Raw genomic sequence first — 9640 nt, 5'->3', positions numbered from 1 at the left:
TGGGGGAATGGGTGGATTAGTGATTAATTGGTTTGTTTTTTGTTTATTTTTTTAATAAAATATAATAATAAAATAATGACAGGGTAATTATTTGAAGGGACTCCATCCACTACACATTTTAGTCATAAAACTCGTATAGTGACGTGACACCACATGACGCATAACCATAGCGAAGGTTAGTGAGCCCCCCCCCCCCCCCCACCCCCCCCCCCGATTTTTGCGTAATAGTGTAAATTTACCTGTTTTCATCCAAAATATATTATACGCAGTGTAAATTTAGCCGTTTTCGGCCAAAAATTTGAGCCGGCCCCCTCCGTTTTTTGAAATTCTTTATACATTTTGAGTCCCCCGGTCTCTTAGTTCAAGCTTCGCCACTGCGTATAACACCCCATAGGGGCTCCATACACATGGCCTTAAGGTGTTGTAGTTGCATCTCATTTACATTGCATGAGCCAGTTTAAAAGCAAAAATGAAACAGTTGAAGAAAAGCAAACGCATTTAAAAGCCACAGGCATTATAACCTGTACACATCGACTGTTCAGTAAACAGTACATTTCATTCACATCGGTCGACGTTATAAGGAATGTCTTTTGGTTATAGATGATAAGTATGATAGTTGCATCATTTGTGTATCATTTTTGATTGAATACTAATGTAATTTGTTTTGGTTTTATGTTAGAAGTTAATGTAATATGCCCCCCACATCATCAAACAGACACATCAATGTCCGTATATTATTAAACAACATAAATAGATGCCTGTTGTCATATATTGTTATTATTACTACTACTATTCAGACGCAGACTCTGAACGTACTTTTTCATAGAGCCGATAAATTAACGTGGACCTCGACATTTGAATCTCCCTTCCCAAAACCGAGATAACATCCTTCACCGTGATAGTACGTGGAATGCTACCACTCTTTGCCAATTCTTGATTCCTAGTCGGTTTCCTTATCACCGGGCCTGTTTGTTAACGAGTGCATGATCCAAATTAATTTCATAAACTATGTTAAATAAGATGGACATCTTTGATAATATTTATTTACTAACCAGGATTAGCAGTGACAGTATTGGAAGTCATCCTCTCGGTATCTGGATTATCCTTTGAAGTTCTCTCGGTACTTGACTGGGCCAGCTTAGGCCGAACATCTATACTCGGCTGGGAAGTAGACCCCGTGTCAGTCCCACCTTCACGTTTCTGGCGGTTCTGCTCAGCCATTAGCTGCCATTTTGAGAGCATGTCGTCTCCTCCTACAGCTGCCCGTGCAGCAACATTGGCAGCTGTGGCTCTCATCTTATCATCTTCCTCTTTGTTTGCCTTCAATTCACACATATATAAACATTATTATAATTTTATTTTAAGAAACTACAAAATGGTTTGTTTTTATACCTTGAGTGATTTCCCACTACCATCTTCACCATCACCACTACCTTCAGGCTGCATTTACAAATAATGTCAAACTTTTAAAACTTTATTTATACTATTATTAACATTAAATTAATACACATACGGTTATGACTTTAGCAAGGTAACAGATTTGGGTACAAACTTTGAAAAATCGCATGTTAGGGGTTAGTGGTTTTAACTTAATAACATGTTTGGGCATTTACTCGGATGATCCATGTGGTTTGGGCAAATAACAGATTTTGGTACCAACTTTCAAAAGTTGCATGTCGAGGTTCGTGGTTTTAATTTGAAACAAGTTTGGGTACTAACACTAACTTCTATTAACTTTTCTGCTTTAAGTATAGGTGAAATGACAAAATTACCCTTGAACATTATAAAACTAAAAACAATAAAGCGCACTTGCCTCGTCAGCTCTTTGGAGTTTTTCTGCATCAGCCTGTTTTTTTTCCCATTCTTCCGTGCTTTTTGATTCATTGACATTATTTGTTTTCTAACATCGGATGTGACAACTGTCTGGTGCCTCGGCTTCTCAATATCCACCCGCTATTTAAAAAAATGATATATTTATAACTGTGTTTATGAGACTTGTGGTTTGTAAAAGATTGAGTACAAACTAGTTACCTGTTTTGAAAGTCGGATCAAGTTGCTAATCAATCCTCGCATTCTTTCCTCTACACACTGCATACAAATTGCATTAAAATCGAAAGCTGTATAATTTCATATAAATAACTTATAAAACAAGATAACTTGAAACTCACCAATGACAAGCATCGTTCCACATCATTGCTTCGGTTCTTTACACCACATTTTGTCACTACAATACTCAAAATTTGTAAGAGTAAGACACGTTCTGTTTATTATATAGTATTATAATGATGATATTATTAACAAGTCTTAACTGATTTCAGCTAATTTCTTCTGAAGTGGAGTTTTCTGCAAAATCAGCCTTTCTTCTTCTTCTTGAACAACCTTTCTAGAAGCTTCTGAAACCCGACTATCTTCTTTGGACCCAGAAAATAACTGTTCTTCCTCTTCCTAGAAAGACCAAAAACATCACTGAATAAATTAACTGGTTTTAATGAAACGCATGTCGTGATAAGGAAGAACACATACCCTGAGATTCACTCCACTGACTGCTGTCACATCATTTAGCTGCTCAATACTTTGATCCGAAAACGCTCCCGACACTTTTTGCTTCTTACTGATGTATACCCAATAAAAAGAGCAAAGTCAAAATTATAATTTGTAAGCAATAAGCATGTAAACAAACCAAACGTTCAGTGTACCGTACATGAGCGTTCCACATGAAGTTCATTTATGTTTGTTTTATTTAATCAACGAAAGAACACGAACAAAAAAAGTTTTGTTCATTTAGTTAAACGAACGAACATGAACACATGTCTCATTCGTTCATTTATGTTCGTGAACATTCATTCATTTATGTGCGTGAACATTCATTCATTTATGTGCGTGAACATTCATTCATTTATGTGTGTGAACACTCGTTTACGCTCATTCATTTAAATTTGTTTACGTTCTATAATGTTCATTAGTTTATGTTTAATTAAGTCCATTAGTTAATATATTCCATCAAAAAATTTAGGCACGTTACAATTTAGTCTAGTTTTAAACTTTTAATAACTTTTTTTATACCATAACAAATAACAAGCAAACATGAACATGAACGTGTTAACTTTCTTAACAACAAATATAACCAAGAAAACCTTGTTCATTTAATCGTTCATGCCTGATCGTTTGTACGGTTAAAGTTAACCAAATGACCAGGCACATGCTCTGTTCGTGTTCATTTACAAGCCTAATATTTTGAAGAAATAAATGTTGGCTAAAAAACTCAAACTACCTTAGTGAAGAAATAGGTGTTTCTGATGGTTTTTTTCTGACCAACAGTCACCTTTTTTGGTGGAGTCTTTGCATTACTTCCAGATGCCAGTGAAGAGTTTCCAGCAGACTGTATTAAAAAAACTTAACCTCTAAACAAACTAATCAAATATTTGAAAAACAGATGAAACAAATGAGTTTTAGTCCCTGTGGTTTGACCCATATAACCCAGTCAAAAACTCAACATTAACTGATCAAATATTTGAAAAACAGATTAAAAAAAATATACACTTTAGTCTACTGGTTTGACCCATAGAACCCCTTTAGTCCATTACTTTAAAGTTGACTTTTTAAGTCCAACAGTTTCATTTTCGTATCTATTAAAGTCCAGCCCACTAACCCCAACACTCCTGGATTACTTATTACTTAATCAAAACCATAAAATCCGTGGGACCCTCTTAAAAATAATTGATAGAAACTATTGGAACTAAAAAAGTAAAATTTAAACTAAATGACTAGAATCGTTATTTGGGTCGGAGTGTCGGACCACAACTCCACAAGGACTAAACCGTATTTAACCCAAAACAATAATGAAATAATATATTACCGCATTCTGGCGTTCCAGCTGTGCGGTAATAGACATAGGCTCTGGCTTATTCATAGACGATGAAAAACCAGGCCTTGATGACATCATCTCAAAACTTTCATCTTTTGATGATTCAATCTGACCCTGTGGTGCTGACATCTGGGATTTATGTGGATCATTCATCTGATCCAATGGCTCTTGTTTTGCGTAGCCCATTGATGGCATCATACTCTGATCTTTATGCATTGACTGTTGCCAGTGGGCTGAATTACCTGTGAAATGAGCAAGACCTCCACTGTGCATCCGTTTCATGTCGTTAAACGCATTTGGAACCGGGCCTTGCCGCATTTGTAAATCATGGGCCTGCTGTTTAAAGGGCTGTGTGGGCATGTTCATGTTTGGACTAGAATAGTTACCAGGGGCATTCCCGTAATTTGGAAAAGATTGTTGTGGAAAGGGCATGTGTTGTTGATGTTGTTTTCCCAGTCCCTGCATTGGGAACGGGTCCCGCTCTTGCTTAATAGGATTAACATTAGAAGGTTTATGGATTGTTTGTACTCCGTGTGAATCTGATTGGTGATCTAATAACCGTTGCTTTTGAGCGTTATTATCCATTGGTAAACCACTCGGTTTAGCAGTAACCTGAACAGGTAATGTATTTTCCATTATCCTTATATAAGCAAAAACATGGCATATCTGTGGTCTATCTAGAAACAAAACATTACACTACATCTCTTCGTGTGTAACTGTCGATAAGAATTCACACGAACAGGGCTTGCTCGTGTTCGTCTGTTAAACTGTAGACTCATGAACGAACAAACACGAACATTTAAACGAACGGATTTTCTTGTTCATGTCCGTTCGTTAGTTAAGAAAAGGAACGGGTGTGTGCAAATTTGTTTAATTTTAGCTGAACAAATACAAACACTTAAACAAATGGATTTTCTTGTTAGTGTCCATTCGTTAAGAAAAGGAACATGTTCATTTTCGTTTATGTTCGTTTGTTAATTTTCTAAATGGAAGATTCACATTTATAAACCAACATGAGTAAAAATAAACATGAAGATCAATATTAAAATATAAAATGCCATCATCATTACATCAAACATTTCAAAATTACACAAATACATCTGAGCAAGTTTTAATACATAATAATCAAACTGATTTCGAATTAATATTAGCAATAATAAGTTTGGGTGAATATTTAATATAAACAAACATGAGCAAAAGTAAATGAGCGCACATAAACGAACACACATAACAAATATTCCATAGCAGACGTAAAAACCAAAAGAAGATGAAAAAGTTTTTTTTCTCTTACCTGCCCTTGTTGTAATTTATAGACTGCCATCTTAAGCATATGATCTCCTACAAGACTTCGCATGTGCCGAACAAATTCTTCCTTATTAATATTATTGCTCTGAGAATAACATACACATTTAGCATAATTATGAGTTCATAAAACATATAACACACAGAAAACGATTAAAAAAATTTACTATACCCTTAATCGAACATATAGGCCCTGAAGTTGCATAGCTCTATCTTTATCAAGTTGTGGTTCTATAACCGGTAACAAAAGTGCAAAAGGAACCTTTGCATTTGAAGTTGCTTGCTGATTACTCATTCTTTGCATCCTTTGCATTTGAGCTTCATCTTCTTGAGTCTGTGTTATATTTTGAGCCGAATTTTTATCAGCATTCTGCGTATTTGTAGCTTGAGGCACTTGAGCATTATGCTGGTCAGGTTGCTTTAGTGACGGTTCCTCTTGGGGTTTGCTTGGTTGACTTACATCACGCGAGGCGTCATTTGGTGGATGTTGAGGTTCTAAACTGGATCCATATCGGTTCACCTCCATTGCAGATGGCAGTTGTTGCTCTTGCGTTTGTGGTTTAACTTCCTCTTCACGTTTAGAAGATTGCCATTGTTGAAACAGTTGGCTTGGAGTTTGACCGCTTCCTTGAGATAAAGCTACAATATTCAAAAATAGGGGTGAGCAATAACTGAACCATTAACCAAACCGAACCGTAAACCAACGAAACCGAAATTAACCGAAAATCAGTTATCATTGTTTTTGTACCCTCGATTTTGGTTCTAAATTGCGCAATGCGCTCCGAAGTGTTTTGTCCAAAAAAAACGATGCGAGATGCGAGCGCATTACGTATACAATGTGCTCTTTACTAGAAAAGTACTGAAAATTCAAAGCAAGTATATGCAATTCTTGTTAATAACCTAGTAACAGCAGGAATCTGCATGTTAACTAACCTAATCTACTAGAACTACAGGTAACATACTTAACATAAGAAAATAACATAATTAACAAATTTGTTATCTGTGACAATAACGGGTCCCAACAACATAATTGACAGGCCAAATAAAATAACATCAAAACCATGATAGAGTTTTAAAAAAGATTGGGTTTTGAAAATTCAAAGGTAGATTGTGGAGTAAATTCAAAAACAAAGTAATCAAAACTTCTGAAAAGCCCCAAGTCGCTCTCTGAATTGCCGATTTTTTTAAATAATTGAAATTTGAAAAATATTAACTTTGAAAAACCACCGCTCCTGATTTTTTTGAAACTACCCAGTCGTTAACCCTAATCTTGAATCTTTAAAAATTAAAATAATTGAAGTTGCTAATTCCGTTCTTTGAAGCAACCAAGTAATCCATTGGTTTTTAATCGGTTTTTGAAAGAAAATCCTAAATTGAAAACGTTGTGTGCATTGTAGGCCCTACATCATAGCACATCATATTCATGTGATTGACGCATAATGCAAAATTGTCGCAATATTACCGCGTCATGACCGCATCATGGAACTGCAACACATCAGATGTAGTGAATGCATGCAATTTGAAACCAAGCCCTCAGTAAACTGAAATTAACCGAACCGAACCATTCATATTTTCATATATTTATAGCTTGTATGCCTCCATTTCATATATTTCATGTTTTATACCTCCATTTCATGTATTTATACCTCCATTTCATATATTTATCTCTCTATTTTATTATGCCTTCATTTCATTTATTTACACATCCATTTCACGTATTTCTAAGTAAAAAATTTAGCCCAAGTTAGATTTTGGTTATTAACCAAAACCAGCTAACCGAAAACCTATCGATTAATTCGGCTGAGGCTAACAACTGAACCAAACCGTGCACGCCTCTAATAAAATATGATGGTCAATAGTTACAACTACATCAATAAAAACATATTAACATGTGCATGTTAACATCTTTCAAATGAAAATTAATTTAAACAATTAAACCTACGTCTAACTTAAAAGTAACATGCATGATCCCAAAATAAAGTAAAAATAAACCAAAAAAAACCCTAATTTCAACATCTAACTAAAATTGCATCACTTTGTACATCATGGAAACGCAACGCATCAGATGTAGTGAATGTGCGCAATTTAAACCCAAGCCTCGGTTCATCGAAATTAACCAAACTGAAACATTCATATTTTCATATATTTCTAGCTTTTATACCTCCAATTCATATATTGCTAGCTTTTATACCACCATTTCATGCATTCATACCAACTTTTCATATACTTATATATCCATTTCATGTACTTACACCTTCATTTCATGTATTTACGCATCCATTTCATGTATTTCTAAGTAACAACTTTAGCCCCAAGTTTGATTTTGGTTATTAACCGAACCGACTAACCGAAAACCTATCGGTTAATTCAACTGAGGCTAACAACCGAACCGTGCACACCCCTAATAAAATATGATGGTCAACGATTACAACTACATTGATAACATATTAACATGTACAAGTTAATATCTTTCAAATGAATATTAACTTAAACCTACTTCTATACTTGAAATTAAACTATATAATCCCAAAATAAAGTAAAAAACCCTAATTTCAACATCTAACAAAAATCACATCACTTTGAACATAAAAAATGAAAAGTTGTGAGTCGTTAAATACCAGTGGTAGTATCAGTACTAGTGGGAAGTTGAGGTGTTGAAGTATTGTTATTATTGTTATCCCCTTTGATATCCCGATTTCATGTATTTCTAGGTAAAGATTTCATCCCAAGTTTGATTTTAGTTATTAACCGAACCGACTAACCGAAAATCGACTGGTTAATAAAACATGATGGTGAATAGTTACATATACATTGATAATGTGTACAAGGAAACATCTTTCATATCAATATTCATATAAACCTACCTACTTCTATACTTCAAACCAATTGCCATAGTCTCAAATTAAAGTAAAAAAAAAGCCCTAACTTCAACACGTAACTGAAATCGCATCAAAAATTAAAAAACCGTGCACAAAAGCTAACCAACAGTTTCGAATCATTAAATACCAGTGGCAGTATCAGTACTAGTGGGAGGCTGAGACGCAGAAGTATTTTTATTGCCGCCTTCGCTATCCAGATTTAATGTATTTCTACGTAAAAATTTCAGCCAAAATTTGATTTTGGTTAATAACCGGACGAACCAAAAACTAACCAAATTAATCGAATCGACTAACCAAAAAAAATGATGGTGAATATTTACAACTAAATTGATAACTTGTACAAGTTAATATCTTTCAAATCAATATTCATATAAACCTACTTCTATACTTCAAACTAATTGCCATAGTCCCAAATTAAAGTAGAAAAAAGACCTAATTTCAACACGTAACTGAAATTGCATCAAATATTAAAAAACTGTGCACAAAAGCTAACCAACAGTTTCTAATCGTTAACTACCAGTGGCATTATCTGTACTAGTGGGAGGTTGAGGTGTTGAAGTATTATTAACTTATTATTATCCCCTTCTATATCCCGATTTAGGGCAGCAGTGAATGCCTCAAAAACTTTAGCCCAAGTTTGATATTGGTTATTAACCAAACCGACTAACCGAAAACCAATTGGTAAATAGTTACAACTTACAAATACATTGATAATGTGTACAAGTTAACATCTTTCAAATCAATATTCATATAAACCTACTTCTATACTTCAAACTAATTGCCATAGTCCCAAATTAAAGTAAAAAAAAAAAGACCTAATTTCAACACGTAACTGAAATCGCATCAAAATTAAAAAAACCGTGCACAAAAGCTAACCAACAGTTTTGAATCATTAAATACCAGTGGCATTATCGGTACTAGTGGAAGGTTGAGGTGTTGAAGTATTATTATTATTATCCCGATTTAGGGCAGCAGTGAATGCCTCAAAAACTTTAACCCAAGTTTGATATTGGTTATATTAACCAAACCAAAACCGACTGGTAAATAAACTTACAACTACATTGATAACGTGTACAAGTTAACATCTTTCAAATCAATATTCATATAAACCTACTTCTATCCTTAAAATTAATCAACAAATAGTCCCAAATTAAATTAAAAAAAAAAACCCTAATTTCAACATGTAACTAAAATTGAAGAGTTGTGAATCGTTAATTACCAGTGGCAGGATCAATACTAGTGGTAGGCTGAGGTGTTGAAGTATTATTATTATTATTAGTAGCAGTAGTAGTAGTATTATTATTATTACTATTATTATTATTATTATTATTATCGCCTTCAATATCTCGATTTAGGGCAGCAGTGAATGCCTCAACATCTGCACCTGAATGCATGGTTTCATCCTGTGGAAATGAAATTAAGGTGTAAATACACAGACATGTTAAATAATTAACACCAATTAGCAATTGAATTCAATTGAATTAGAGTGTGTGTATATATTATATATATAATAATATAGAACCTCGTCTTCCTCAAGGAACTTGACTATGGATGGATCCATCGGATGAATTCGAAATATTAAACGCAAATTACG

General features: G+C 34.3%; 1 pseudogene across 1 annotated transcript; it reads right to left on the bottom strand.

Annotated features, from left to right (window-relative positions):
- Positions 1-712: 712 nt before the first annotated feature.
- Positions 713-9640, bottom strand: LOC143578629 (transcription initiation factor TFIID subunit 4b-like; annotated as a pseudogene). Its single transcript, XR_013143309.1, has 14 exons — positions 9569-9640; positions 9266-9449; positions 5340-5806; positions 5157-5255; positions 3857-4477; positions 3272-3379; positions 2524-2611; positions 2310-2445; positions 2169-2224; positions 2032-2088; positions 1814-1953; positions 1393-1440; positions 1053-1320; positions 713-965 (listed from the first exon to the last, which is right to left on the bottom strand). The product of XR_013143309.1 is annotated as a transcription initiation factor TFIID subunit 4b-like (transcript).

This window comes from Bidens hawaiensis, unplaced genomic scaffold (assembly GCF_021521415.1).
Source record: "Bidens hawaiensis isolate Kalapana, Puna unplaced genomic scaffold, B.hawaiensis_p1.1 tig00029315_1, whole genome shotgun sequence".
Taxonomy (NCBI): Eukaryota; Viridiplantae; Streptophyta; class Magnoliopsida; order Asterales; family Asteraceae; genus Bidens; species Bidens hawaiensis.
The sequence above is the reverse complement of the archived record's forward strand: the minus strand, read 5'-3'. Positions and strand labels throughout refer to the sequence as shown.